This window comes from Scyliorhinus torazame, chromosome 24 (genome assembly GCF_047496885.1).
Source record: "Scyliorhinus torazame isolate Kashiwa2021f chromosome 24, sScyTor2.1, whole genome shotgun sequence".
Classification (NCBI taxonomy): domain Eukaryota; kingdom Metazoa; phylum Chordata; class Chondrichthyes; order Carcharhiniformes; family Scyliorhinidae; genus Scyliorhinus; species Scyliorhinus torazame.
Window position 1 is genome coordinate 40,991,872 of NC_092730.1, and position 14,313 is coordinate 41,006,184.

At 44.2% G+C, this 14,313-nt stretch overlaps 2 non-coding genes across 2 annotated transcripts; one reads left to right on the top strand and one right to left on the bottom strand.

The window, feature by feature from the left end:
• Positions 1-408: 408 nt before the first annotated feature.
• On the top strand, positions 409-490 carry trnas-uga (transfer RNA serine (anticodon UGA)). Its single transcript has one exon. It is a non-coding gene; the product is annotated as a tRNA-Ser (tRNA).
• A 4,139-nt stretch (positions 491-4,629) lies between these two features.
• Positions 4,630-4,720, bottom strand: trnap-agg (transfer RNA proline (anticodon AGG)). The gene is given in 2 exon segments: positions 4,630-4,665; positions 4,685-4,720. It is a non-coding gene; the product is annotated as a tRNA-Pro (tRNA).
• Between the last annotated feature and the right edge of the window lie 9,593 nt (positions 4,721-14,313).

Consider the following 14,313-nt stretch of genomic DNA (forward strand, 5'->3'; position numbering starts at 1 on the left):
GAATTTCTAATATATTTCCAATGTAACTGATGTTGTTACACAAACTATTAAATCAGTGGAATTGTGCGTTTAGGGAGTTGCGATTTTCGAGTCTCTCAATGCTTCTCTCCAAATCCAATGGCCATTTTCCACGAAGTATCAACCCCTCCTCACATAAACACTATCAGAACTTAGAAAAATACAGCACAGTACAGGCCCTTCGGCCCACGATGTTGTGCCGAACCTTTTTCCTAGATTAATCATAGATTATCATTGAATTTACAGTGCAGAAGGAGGCCATTCGGCCCACCGTGTCTGCACCGGCCGACTATTGGTCGCTTGAATGGAATAACTTCCAGGAGTGATTCCAGGCTGGTTTTAGAATGTATTCCATCGACCAAATAACTAATAAATGATACGTTGAACGCAGCTGCGGTGGCCGAGTGGTTAAGGCGTTGGACTTGAAATCCAATGGGGTCTCCCCGCGCAGATTCGAATCCTGCTCGCAGCGGCTGTGATTCGAATTGTTTCTTCGAAAATTAGTACGTTTTCCGATTGTTTGTAAATAAGCGGTTTGAACGTTAATCAAGTTCAGTCAGATATTTAACATTTTTGGGGGGGGTACTGAACGAAATATTCAGATGAATAAGGAACTCACACCCAAAACAGCAATCAGTAAATAATAACATTTGCTGCAACGTTCGGAAGGAGAAGCAGCAACGGCAGCGAATGGAAACGTGGTTTGGTTTCATTCAGCTGAATGTATTTCTGGGTAAAAAGATCGTGGCAGAAATGGAACATATTTTTAAAATATTTTCTTGTTCTCTTTCCTTTGTCTCTCTATCTGTTTCTTTGTTTCTTTCACTCTCCCTCACTCATTGTTTTTGTCCTTCTCCGGGGACTCATTGGATACACAGCGAAACTCAGCCCCATCTCATCCCAACTCTTTTGGACCAACACGTCCTGGTGATGGACGGTCCTGAATCAGTGGAAGAATCGACAACCTATTCCATTCTTGGCTCTGTGAGAAGTTCCATTCCTGGTTGTGAGGTGGCTCTGAGATAAAGGGATCGAGAGAGAACGAGGTGACTGCAGTCTGACTCTTACTCTGAAAACCAGTTAGTGCGCCCTTGTAGAAAGTGGATGTGTCTGAGAACAGGAGAAAAGCAGATCATGGGTCTGTGATTGATTTTATTGAGCAGGACCTTGAAAAGTGATGCAATCTTCTAACCCGTCAGCGCCTGTCTGAGAACTGGCAAGGAATTAAGGCTGATATTGAAACGGTTGATTTTGAATTAGTCTAGGCAAATCGATTCTTTATGAGGTGTTGGTATATTGTTTTCAGAGACACTGTCATACTTTCTTAAAATATGATTTGTGCTTGTTTTTGTTTTGTTCAATAATTTGGGGAATCTATTTGGAGCGGGTGCAGTTTGTTAATATCTGTGCCGCTTGCTTGTCCAGCTGCCCGTGCAGCAGCAGCTCCATTCCTGTCGAGATCTGCGGACACAAACAGGTTATCCAAACTATTGCGCACTGCTGCCATCTCCTGGTTGAACGCGAGTTGTACAACACGGTAACGCTGTATTCGTAACACATTTCAATTGGAGCAAAAGAACATTAACATGGTTAAATATTATCATTGTAGTAATCATCTTGAAATCCCCAGATATCTGATTTCTGACTGAGCTACCCAGCTCTACCCGATCTATCGGAATATGAAAGATTCCCATTGCAGCCATATTGGTTACAAGAATATCGAATCCCTGATTTAATACATTCACCCGCTTCATTGTTTGTGTATTCGTTCTATAAATACAGAGGGGGCAACATTGCCCAGTGACAGGTGGTGGTATAGTGGTGACTGTCCCAGCATTTGACCCAGATTCAGTTCCTGCCCATCACAGTGGTGAATTATTTAATTAGATACCGCAGGTCAGGACAGAAAAGGAGTGGACACTCCTCAAATAAAATTCACCAATTGTTTTCATCACCCATGGGTTCCTTATGTAATAACCAGCATCAATTTGTTTTGAGTGGAAACTTAATTTAAATAAACGACAATCTTCAACATTAATAACTAAGTTCTCAGTCTGCAACAATAGTAAATAGGTGGGTTAAACGGGACAAAAATACGAGCCACGCAAAGTTCCGTTTACAAAATGAGCTTAAAACACTCCTAGTGGCTGAATAACTTAATCACTAAGTAAGTTACATAATTAATACCAGTAAAAAGTTATTACTGAAACAGGATGAAAAGGGCAGCATCAGGGCACAAGGACAAGGTAACGTCTCAGACCAGAGTAAGAGTCCAATGTATTGACACACAGAACATCAGAAATATATTGCATAAATACAGTTATTGTGGACTGGTGCCATCTCCTGGCTGATCGGGAGCCGTGTGACACAGACACTTTCATTCAGGAGCGTTTTAAATTGGAGTGAAATTCACACAAACAACACGAATTTCTTTCTGCTCACTGTGCCAGGTATAGTGATCTGTATTAAACAGCAGGAGCGGGATCCGCAGTCTTCACCTTGTTTTAAAATAATTTAGAGTACCCAATTAATTTTTCCCAATTAAGGGGCAATTTAGCGTGGCCAATCCACCTAGCTTGCACATCTTTGGATTCTGGGGGCGAAACCCACGCAAACACGGGAGAATGTTCAAACTTCACACGGACAGTGACCCAGAGCCGGGATCGAATCTGGTACCTCGGCGCCGTGAGGCAGTAGTGCTGACCACTGTGCCGCCATGCTGCCCTCGCAGTTTCGTTGTTGAAATAAAATCAAAAGAAACAATTTTTGTCCCTTGCTTTTCGTACTGGGATCATGGGTAAATTGGGTTATTTTTGGTTTGTTGGCCTCCACTGCGAACAGAATAAAACACATACGGGACCAGTCTTTGCCGTTGCTGAGTAAGCACTGTGCAATGGTCACTCCGAACGATCCTGTCATGAAGCTGCTCTTCAAGTATTCTCTTTCTCAATCTGCCGCAGGCTGAGCTGACACATTGGAGGTGAGGGCGAATCCTATCTGCTGGATCTGCCTTTTTCCAGTGGTGGCTTCCGGTCATGGAAAACGGTCCACATTTTCCACGATCTCGCCATTTTATTCTGTGTGCCATTTCTATGTGAGTGTTGACAACATTATTCAGCTCTTGGTATTCACCATGATTCAGGGACAGCACGGTAGAATAGTGGTTAGCACTGTGGCTTCACAGCGCCGGGTCTCATGTTCGATTCCCACTTGGATCACTGTCTGTGTTCTCCCTGTGTCTGCGTGGGTTTCCTCCGGGTCTCCAGTTTCCGACCACACTCCAGCGGTGTGCAGTATAGGTGGATTGGCCATGCTAAATTACCCTTAGGTTAGATGGGGTTGCTGGGATACAGGGAAAGGGTGGACTTCAGTGGGGTGCTATTTTAAGAGCTGGTGCAGATTCCATGGTACGAATGGCCACCTCTGCACTGTAAATTCTATGATTCTCCATTCCCTTAAAAAATGCATAATGAATGAAAACCGCTTATTGTCACAAGTAGGCTTCAAATGAAGTTACTGTGAAAAGCCCCTCGTCGCCTCATTCCTGCGCTTGTTCGGGGAGGCTGGTACGGGAATTGAACCGTGCTGTTGGCCTGCCTTGGTCTGCTTTAAAGGCCAGCGATTTACCCCAGTGTGCTAAACCAGCCCCTGCCTGGTTTCTAGTCTAAACCAGTCATCTCACACGTCTCCAGACTGAAAATCATCTTTCGTCGTTTGAAGTTCTAGACTGTCCACGTATCAGTTCAGAAAATTTCCAAGTTTGTACCATCATCAAACTTTGAAACTGTTCCCTCTACACCATGATCTAGCACATTGTTATATACCAGGGAAAGCAAATATTCCAGTAGGAACCCATGTCGCACACTACAAACCTTCTTCCAGTCCGAAAACTCTCTACTGGCCATTATATTCTGTTTCTGATTATTCAACCACATTTATATCCATATTGCTGCTGTCCCTTTTATTCCAGGAGCTACACATTTCGCTAATTCTGTGCAGTTTTGGTTTCCTTATTTAGGTAAATACGGTTCAGAGGAGGTTTCCTCGATTGGTCCAGGAATGAGCGGGTTTTCTAATGAGGAAAGGTTAGACAGACTGCACTTGTTTCCAATAGAGATGTGAAGAGTGACAGTTGATTTGATTGAAGTACATCAGATTTTGAATGGTCTTGGCAAGGTGGAGGTGGAAAGGATGTCACTGCTTGTGGGTGAGACCAGAACTACTGGGCAGTTAAAAACAAGGATGTCGCCCTTTTCGGATGGAGATGTAGAAATTTCTCACAGAGAGTTGTGCGACTTTGGAACTCTGCCTCAGAAGGCGGCGGAAGCGGGACATTGATTATTTTTAAGGCGGAGATTCAGCAAATAAATCAAAGGTTTATCGGGGTTACATACAAACATTGCATTCAGCCAACTACCTGGATGCGCAAGCATTCGTTTGTTTTTCTTGATATCTGAGGATAAATTCAGAGTCCTACACCATGGTGAAACGGTCTTTAAATGTCGCGTTCGTTTCTTCACGTGTTCTGTACTGACACATTCTCTGGAGCTCAAACTTGTTCCCGATTTCAGTCAATGACACCACATGGATCGTACTGATTAAACATAAACAGGGCTCGTCCGGGATTTGAACCCGGGACCTCTCGCATTTTACCGTTAACGGAAATCCCTAAGCGAGAATCATACCGCTAGACCAACGAGCCAACCAGCAGACAGCCCTTACTCAAACCAGCTTATCATTGCGTCCCGAAGCCTATTGTATCAGCTCAATGCGCTTTTTAATTCCTGTTCAATTTTGTTTCGTTGTTGAAATAAAATCAAAATAAACAATTTTTGTCCCTTGCTTTTCGTACTGGGATCATTGGGTAAATTGGAGTATTTTTGGTTTGTTGGCCTCCACTGCGAACAGAATAAAACACATACTGGACCAGTCTTTGCCGTTGCTGAGTAAGCACTGTGCAATGGTCACTCCGAACGATTCTGTCATGAAGCTGCTCTTCAAGTATTCTCTTTCTCAATCTGCTGAAGGCTGAGCTGACACATTGGAGGTGAGAGCGAATCCTGTCTGATGGATCTGCCTTTTTCCAGTGGTTGCTGCCGGTCATGGAAAACGGTCCACATTTTCCACGATCTCGCCATTTTATACTGTGTGCCATTTCTATGTGAGTGTTGACAACATAATTCAGCTCTTGGTATTCACCATGATTCAGTCAGTGGTGGTCTGTGGAAAGTAGGAGTCAGTCTGTGGAGCTCTGTCTCCCATAGTCTTGACGTTCAGAGTGACCATTACACAGTCCTTGTGGCGACAAGGTCCCATTTGCACATTGAGGATTCGCACCATCCGGTTATTTGACACTACCACCCTGCTAAGTGCGATCAATTTTGAAATACAATTGCTGCATATTTCAGTCCCTGACACTATATGGCAGAGTCAGATTCATTCCATATTTGTAATATACTAATCATTCTTCGGATTGTTACATATCTTCTGCAACAATCTGTCTTTGGGATTCAGTTAAATCGCTTTGCGAGAGTCTCTGGGACTGTATGAGAGTCTGTCATTCATTCAGTATCTTTCATTCTCTGAAAATCTGTGTGAAGGTCGAAGAAAATCTGTAATGATCAATCTCTGATATTGTTATTGAGTGGACAAAATCATTATGTTGTTTGCTAGTTTCCGTTAAAACGTCTGCATATCAGAATCATGACAAAACTTTCAGTGGCAGTGGGCATGCGCGTGTGTTGGGGGAGGTGCATATAGACATTTGGGTGGTGAATGACTCTTTATCTGTCAGCCCCTGCTGTGCACAGTAACAAGTCTGACAACAACAGGTTAAAGTCCAACAGGTGTGTTTCAAACACTAGCTTTCGGAGCACTGCTCGTTCCTCAGGTGAATGAAGAGGTATGTTCCGAAAACATATATATAGACAAAGTCAAAAATGCAAGACAATGCTTTGAATGCCAGCATTTGCAGGTAATTAAGTCTTTACAGGTCCAGAGATGAAATTAAAATGAAAATGAAAATCGCTTATTGTCACAAGTAGGTTTCAAATTAAGCTACCGTGAAAAGCCACGTTCCGTCGCCTGTTCGGGGAGGCTGATCCGGGAATTGAACCATGCTTCCGATCTGACTCAGTCGGCTTTTAAAGCCAGCGATTTAGCCCTGTTAGAGGGGTGTGAATTGGCTCACACTAGGACAGTTGGTAGGATTTCGCAAGCCCAGGCCAGATGGTGGGGGATAAATGTAATGCGACATGAATCCAAGGTCCCGGTTGAGGCCGTACTCATGTATGCGGAACTTAGCTAGAAGTTTCTGTTCGAAATTCATGACTTCATCAGTGGCCTCATGGTTAAGGTGTGAGTGATGTTAATCATGATGTGATCAAATGAGTGTCTGTTTCAGTCTTTCCGCAGGGAGTTTTCATGCTGAGGTGAAACATGTTGGACATGGTCTGGGAATGTTTCACTCCGGTCTATTCCCAACATATCCTGCCCTGATGGGATGGGCTTTTCCTTCCAATCGTTGCAAAACACTTTTTAAATATTGATTAATATTCGTTAATTATCATTTATTAAGTATTGTTTCATATGTTTAGTTTAGTTTATTTAAAAATACTAATTACCAGACGCGATAAATTTTTACTTTCATTCCCGAAACAGCCAAATTGGGTGAAAACCATCAATGAGAGGCAAAGGGAGCGCCGATCATTTGTGTGGCCAGTGGTTTGTTTATGGAGCTGAGTAAATATTCCGGAGCAGAGCCGCTGCGAGCGGGGTTCGAACCTCCGCGGGGATACAATAATGTGGGTTTGTCGTTTGTGCCCACTGATTTGGCGAGGAATGGAGCTGCTGCTGCCCGGTGAGCTGGGCAAGCAAGAAGCACAGATATTGACCTACTGCACCCGCTCCAAATAGATTCCCCAAACTACTGGGCAAAACAAAAACAAGCACAACTGATCTTTTCAGAAACTATGTCAGTCTCTACGAAAACAATATGCCAACACCGCTTCAAGATTCGATCTGCTGTAAGAATTCACTATGAACTGCCTCAATGTCAGCCGTAATTCCTTACCAGCTCTCAGACAGAAGCTGACTGTTTAGAAGTTTCCTTCACTTTTCTAGGTCCGGCTCAGTAAAATCAATCACACCCCCATGATCTGCTTTTCTCCTGTTCTCAGACACATCCACTTTCTACAAGTGCGCACAAAATGATTTGAAGAGTAAGAGTCAGACTCGTTCTCTCTCGATCCCTTTATCCCAGAGCCACCTCACAACCAGGAATGGAACTTCTTACAGAGCAAGAATGGAATAGTTTGTCGATTCTTCCACTGATTCACGACCGTCCATCACCAGGACGTATTCGTCCAAAAGAGTTGGGATGAGATGGGGCTGAGTTTCACTGTGTATCCAATCAGTCCCCGGAGAAGCACAAAAACAGTGAGTGAGGGAGAGAGAAAGAAACATATAGAGAGACAACAGAAAGAGAACAAGAAAATATTTTTAAAAAATGTTCCATTTCTGCCACGATCTTTTTACACAGAAATACATTCACCTGAATGAAACCGAACCACGTTTCCATTCGCTGCCGTTGCTGCTTCTCCTTCCGAACGTTGCAAGAAACTTTATTATTTATTGATTGTTGCTTTGAGTGTGAACTCCTTATTTATCTTTATGTTTCGTTTAGTTTCCAAAAAGAACGTTTTTCTAAAAAACTGAATTCGATAAATGTTACTACCGTTAACAGACAACCAACCGAAATTCCGATTCATTGTCGAGCCGGCAGCTTTTCCGGGGAGTTGAACAAACATTTCGAATTTGAGGGGGGGAAACGCTATTGGATTTGAAGTCCAACGACTTGCCCACTCGGCTATCACAGCTGCATCATTCAACAGTAATTTGGTCGATAGAATACATTCTAAAACCGGCCTGGAATCACCCCAGGAAGTCATTGCATTCAAGCGATCAAAGCGGCCCCGGGGTTTATGTGAGGAGGGGTTGAATCTTGTGGGAAAATAACCATTCGATTTGGAAAGAAGCCTTCAGATATTCGAAAATCTGAGTTCCCTAAACGCACAATTCCACTGATTAAATAGTTTGTGTAACAACATCAGTTACATTGGAAAAATATTAGAAATTCATGTTCCTTTTCAAATGCAGCAGCACTAAACTTCCCAGTCTGGATGAAAATTAAAATGATGAATCTAGAAATTAGAGCACAGAGGGAGACCAGTGGAGACCGAATGGTCACGTGATGACGCAACTAAAATGATCACGTGTCTGGATTCCTGCAATTCTCCCCGGATCGCAGTCAGAGCACAAGCCAGGAGGAGCAGCTCAATTATTAAATCAATTATTTTTTTTAATTACAACTCCTTGGTTTCCAGTCATTCAAAGACGAACATTTCTATATGGTGTCAGGAGTGGACATTATAGCAGAAGCATTTGAACGCATCAACCTCCTTGCTTCATAGAATCGTAGATTCTCCAGCGCAGAAAGCCATTCGGCCCAACAAGTCATTACTTACCCTCCGAATGAGCACCGCAGCCACTCTCCACAAGAAGAGGTTTAATGGGCAATGCAGCACCACCTCGGCTAGCTCAGTCGGTCGAGCATGGAACTCTTACTCCCAGAGTCGTGGGTTCGAGCCCCATGTTGAGCGCTTCCTTACTATTATCGGAAAAGATTGATGCTGAATGAACTGTCTTCACAACAAGAAGGCAAAGTTATGTCGCTGGACTGGGAATCCAGAGGTCTGAACTAACCCTTGGTGACAAGGTTTAACAAATCTGGAATTGAAATTTCGCCTCAGTAATGCCGCAGAAAGGTTCTGCTTCAGGCGGATCAATTTCCACAACTGGGAACGATTTGACGCAACCACAGTGAAGATCTGTCACCAGCAGAGTGACGGTTCCGACAGAAAGAGCACAGTTACACAGCAGAGAGCACAGTTACACAGCAGGATATACATTTACAAACAGGGCCTCTCTGTGTGCAGCAGAAAACACATTTTCCGAAAAAAACAGTTTCTTCATATCGGCACCTTTTCTGTGTGTCATTGTGTGTGTGTCCTGATAGTCTCTTCCTGCATTTCTCTGTGTCTTTCTCTGTCTGTCACAGCCGTGATGATGTTACGGATTCATCTCACTTTTCCCAAACAGTAATTGTGATTGACAGATACAGAAATATTTTCACACTGACATTCAGTACCAATGTCTGATAGAGACTGAATTCCACTCTCACAAAAAGTACCAGACATTGACTCATAATGAAGGCATCCTGCTCTCACAACCTGTTTCAGAGACTGAGGTGCAGAGTGTTCCCTCCACTCGCGAACACCACCTGTGATTTACAGATACAGAACAAATCTCAGTCAGGTGAGTAGCAGAGTTTGATGGGTACGACATGTATTCCACAATCACCTTCTCTGCGCCAGATAATCAGACGCAGTCGACATACGGTGTCTGTGTTGTTTTAACAAGAGTTTTACACAAGAACCGGAACACATTTACACAATATCAGGGTATAAGACGGAGGAGCAGAAGTAGACCATTCAGCTTATCGAATGTGCTCTGTATTTCAATGAGATCATGCCTGATCTGATATGTGACGTGTTATGACCTCATACGGTGGCACGTTGTCACAGTGGCTACCTCGCAGCGCCCGCGATCCGGGTTCAATTCCAGCCTTTGGTCACTCACTGTATGGAGTTTGCACTTTTTTTCTGTGTCTATGGGTTTCCTCCGGGTGCTGCGATTTCCTCGCGCGTCCAAATGTGTGTGGGTTAGGTGGAATGCCCATGCTAAATTGCCCCTTTGTGTTTATAAAGTTGGGTAGTGCGTTACAGGGATGTGGTTGGGGCATTGGGACTCTTTCAGAGGGTCGGTGCAGAGTCGATGGGCGGAATGGCCACCTTTTACATTTTAATGATTTCATGATGATCCTCATGCCCACTTTCCCGGCTTTTCATCTCTAGATTTCATAATTAACCTTTAAAACCAATACTCCAACCAAGCCTCAGGGACCAGTAACTCCTCAATGGGCGCTAATTTTCCGGTTGCCAATCATTTGATCAGTCTGAGGGAAGTCGCATCCTGGAAACATCATAAATTGATCCAGTTCTAAAGTAAATTAAGTCGTTTTAGTCCCTGATAACCATAGGCTGCTTTCCCTGTTGACGGTGAGACCTGACTGATGGTGATTTAACCTGAGGATCATGATACCTCAGGCGAGCGGCAAGGCTGTGAAGGCGGGGTTTTCCTGATTCAGTTCTATTGTAACCGTGTGATCTGAATCTAAATAACCTGGTTCTCACTCTGTTAATATTGTCTCACGCTGAGGCAGACCTCACCGATTGGATAGACGAGTGATCGTTCTTCAGTCTTGTCATGGACGAATCCGCTAAATATAAGACCATAAGACCATAAGAAATAGGAGCGGAAGTAAGGCCATTCGGCCCATCGAGTCCACTCCACCATTCAATCATGGTTGATTTCAACTCCATTTACCCGCTCTCTCTCCACAGCCCTTAATTCCTCGAGAAATCAAGAATTTATCATCTTCTGTCTTAAAGACACTCAACGTCACGGCCTCCACCGCCCTCTGTGGCAATGAATTCCACAGACCCACCACTCTCTGACTGAAGAAATTTCTCCTCATCTCTGTTCTAAAGTGACTCCCATTTATTCTACGGCTGTGCCCCCGTGTCCTAGTCTCCCTTGCTAATGGAAACAACTTCCCTACATCCACCCTATCTAAGCAATTCATTATCTTGTAAGTTTCTATTAGATCTCCCCTCAACCTCCGAAACTCGAATGAATATAATCCCAGGATCCTCAGACGTTCATCATATGTTAGGCCTACCATTCCTGGGATCATCCGTGTGAATCTCCGCTGGACCCGCTCCAGTGCCAGTATGTCCTTCCTGAGGCGTGGTGCCCAAAATTGCTCACAGCATTCTAAATGGGGCCTAACTAATGCTTTATAAAGCTTCGGAAGTACATCCCTGCTTTTATATTCCAAGCCTCTTGAGATGAATGACAACATTGCATTTGCTTTCTTAATTACGGACTCAACCTGCAAGTTTATCTTTAGAGAATCCTGGACTAGGACTCCCAAGTCCCTTTGCACTTCAGCATTATGAATTTTGTCACCGTTTAGAACATAGTCCATGCCTCTATTCTTTTTTCCAAAGTGCAAGACCTCGCACTTGCCCACGTTGAATTTCATCAGCCATTTCTTGGACCACTCTCCTAAACTGTCTAAATCTTTCTGCAGCCTCCCCACCTCCTCCATACTACCTGCCCCTCTACCTATCTTTGTATCATCGGCAAACTTAGCCAGAATGCCCCCAATCCCGTCATCTAGATCGTTAATATATAAAGAGAACAGCTGTGGCCCCAACACTGAACCCTGCGGGACACCACTCGTCACCGGTTGCCATTCCGAAAAAGAACCTTTTATCCCAACTCTCTGCCTTCTGCCTGACAGCCAATCGTCAATCCATGTTAGTACCTTGCCTTGAATACCATGGGCCCTTATTTTACTCAGCAGTCTCCCGTGAGGCACCTTATCAAAGGCCTTTTGGAAGTCAAGATGGATACCATCCATTGGCTCTCCTTGGTCTAACCTATGTATTATCCCTCCAAAGAACTCTAACAGGTTTGTCAGGCACGACCTCCCCTTACTAAATCCATGCTGACTTGTCCTAATCCGACCCTGCACTTCAAAGAATTTAGAAATCTCATCCTTAACAATGGATTCTAGAATCTTGCCAACAACCGAGGTTAGGCTAATTGGCCTATAGTTCTCCATCTTTATCCTTGCTCCCTTCTTGAACAGGGGGTTACAACAGCGATTTTCCAATCCTCTGGGACTTTCCCTGACTCCAGTGACTTTTGAAAGATCATAACTAACGCCTCCACTATTTCTTCAGCTATCTCCTTTAGAACTCTGGGATGTAGCCCATCTGGGCCCGGTGATTTATCAATTTTTAGACCTCTTAGTTTCTCTGGCACTTTCTCCTTTGTGATGGCTACCATATTCAACTCTGCCCCCTGACTCTCCGGAATTGTTGGGCTTTTACTCATGTCTTCTACAGTGAAGACTGACGCAAAGTACTTATTTAGTTCCTCAGCTATTTTCTTGTCTCCCATCACTCGATTACCAGTGTCATTTTGGAGCGGCCCAATGTCAACTTTTGCCTCCCGTTTGTTTTTAATGTATTTAAAGAAACTTTTACTATCATTCTTAATGTTACTGGCTAGCCTACCTTCATATTTGATCCTCTCTTTCCTTATTTCTCTCTTTGTTATCCTCTCTTTATTTTTGTAGCCTTCCCAATCTTCTGACTTCCCACTACTCTTTGCCACATTATAGGCTTTCTCTTTTGCTTTGATGCATTCCCTAACTCCCTTTGTCAGTCATGGCTGCCGAATCCCCCCTCTGATAATCTTTCTTTTCTTTGGGATGAACCTCTGTACTGTGTCCTCAATTACTCCCAGAAACTCCTGCCATTGCTGTTCTACTGTCATTCCCACTAGGCTCTGCTCCAAGTCGATTTTCGTCAGTTCCGCCCTCATGCCCCTGTAGTTACCTTTATTTAACTGTAACACCTTTACATCTGATTCTACCTTCTTTCTTTCAAATTGGAGATTGAATTCTACCATGTTTTGATCACTGCCTCCTAAGTGCTCCCTTACTTTAAGATCTTTAATCAAGTCTGTCTCATTACATAACACTAAGTTCAGTATGGCCTGTTCCCTCGTGGGCTCCATCACAAGCTGTTCCAAAAAGCCCTCCTGTAAACATTCAATGAATTCCCTTTCCTTGGGTCCACTGGCAGCATTATTTACCCAGTCCACCTGCATATTGAAGTCCCCCATGATCACTGTGACCTTGCCTTTCTGACATGCACTTTCTATTTCGTGGTGCATTTTGTGCCCCCGGTCCTGACCACTGTTTGGAGGCCTGTACATATCTCCCATTATGTTTTTTTTGCCTTTGTGATTCCTCAACTCGACCCACACAGACTCCACATCATCTGACCCTATGTCGTTTAGTGCTATTGATTTAATTTCATTTCTAATTAACAAGGCAACCCCGCCCCCTCTGCCCACCTCTCTGTCTTTTCGATAGGTTGTGAATCCCTGGATGTTTAAATGCTAGTCCTGAACCCCCTGCAACCACGTCTCTGTGATGCCTACCACATCATACCTGCCAGTCATAATCTGGGCCACAAGCTCATCTACCTTGTTCCGTACACTGCGCGCATTTAAATATAGCACCTTTAATTCTCTATTGACCGTCCCTTTTTGTTTTCTTAGTGTGGTGGACCTTGGTTTACTGAGCCTTTCCATACACTGTGTCATATTTTGTGGGATGGGGACTATCGTAACCTCTCCTGAGTTTTGTCTTTTCGTGCTTTTTTGTATTCCTAAGCTGCTACGCTTCCCACTGATTACTTCACCTCTTGGTTCCCTGACTTTCCCTTCCCCCCCAATCTTTAGTTGAAAGTCCTATTGACCACCCTATTTACTCTTTTCGCCAGAACACTGGTCCCAGCTCGGTTCAGGTGGAGACCATCCCAACGGTATAGGTCCCCCCTGTCCCAAAACTGATACCAGTGTCCCATGAAAAGGAACCCCTCTTTCCCACACCACTCTTTCAGCCACGTGTTAACTTCCCTTATTCTTGCCTCCCGATGCCAATTTGCACGTGGCTCGGGCAGTAATCCGGAGTTTATGACCCTTGAGGACCTGTTTTTAAATTTGAATCCTAGCTCTTTATAATCTCCAAACAGGTCACCTTTTCTAGACTTGCCTGTGTTGTTGGTACCGACATGGACCACAACAACTGGATCCTCCCCTCCCTCTCCAGTATCCTTTCAAGCCGGTCAGATATACCAGGCAACGTACCACGCGGGACTCTTTATCCTGCTCACAAAGGATACTATCTATCCCCCTGATAATAGAATCCCCTACAACTACAACTTGCCTATTTACTCCCTCCCCTTGAATGGCCTGCTGAACCATGGTGCCTTGGTCAGCTGACTCATCCTTCCTGCAGCCCTGTTCGCCATCCACACAGGGAGCAAGTGCCTCATACCTGTTGGACAGGGTCAAGGGCTGAGGCTCCTGAGTTCCTGACTGCTGGTTCCCTTTAACTGCCTGACCTGCAGTCACACCCTGCTGTCCCTGGCCACTGGCAGGATTTAAACTAGTTACTCTGACAGGTGTGACTGCCTCCTGAAACACAGTGTCCAGCTAAGTCTCCCCCTCCCGGATGTGCCTCAGTGT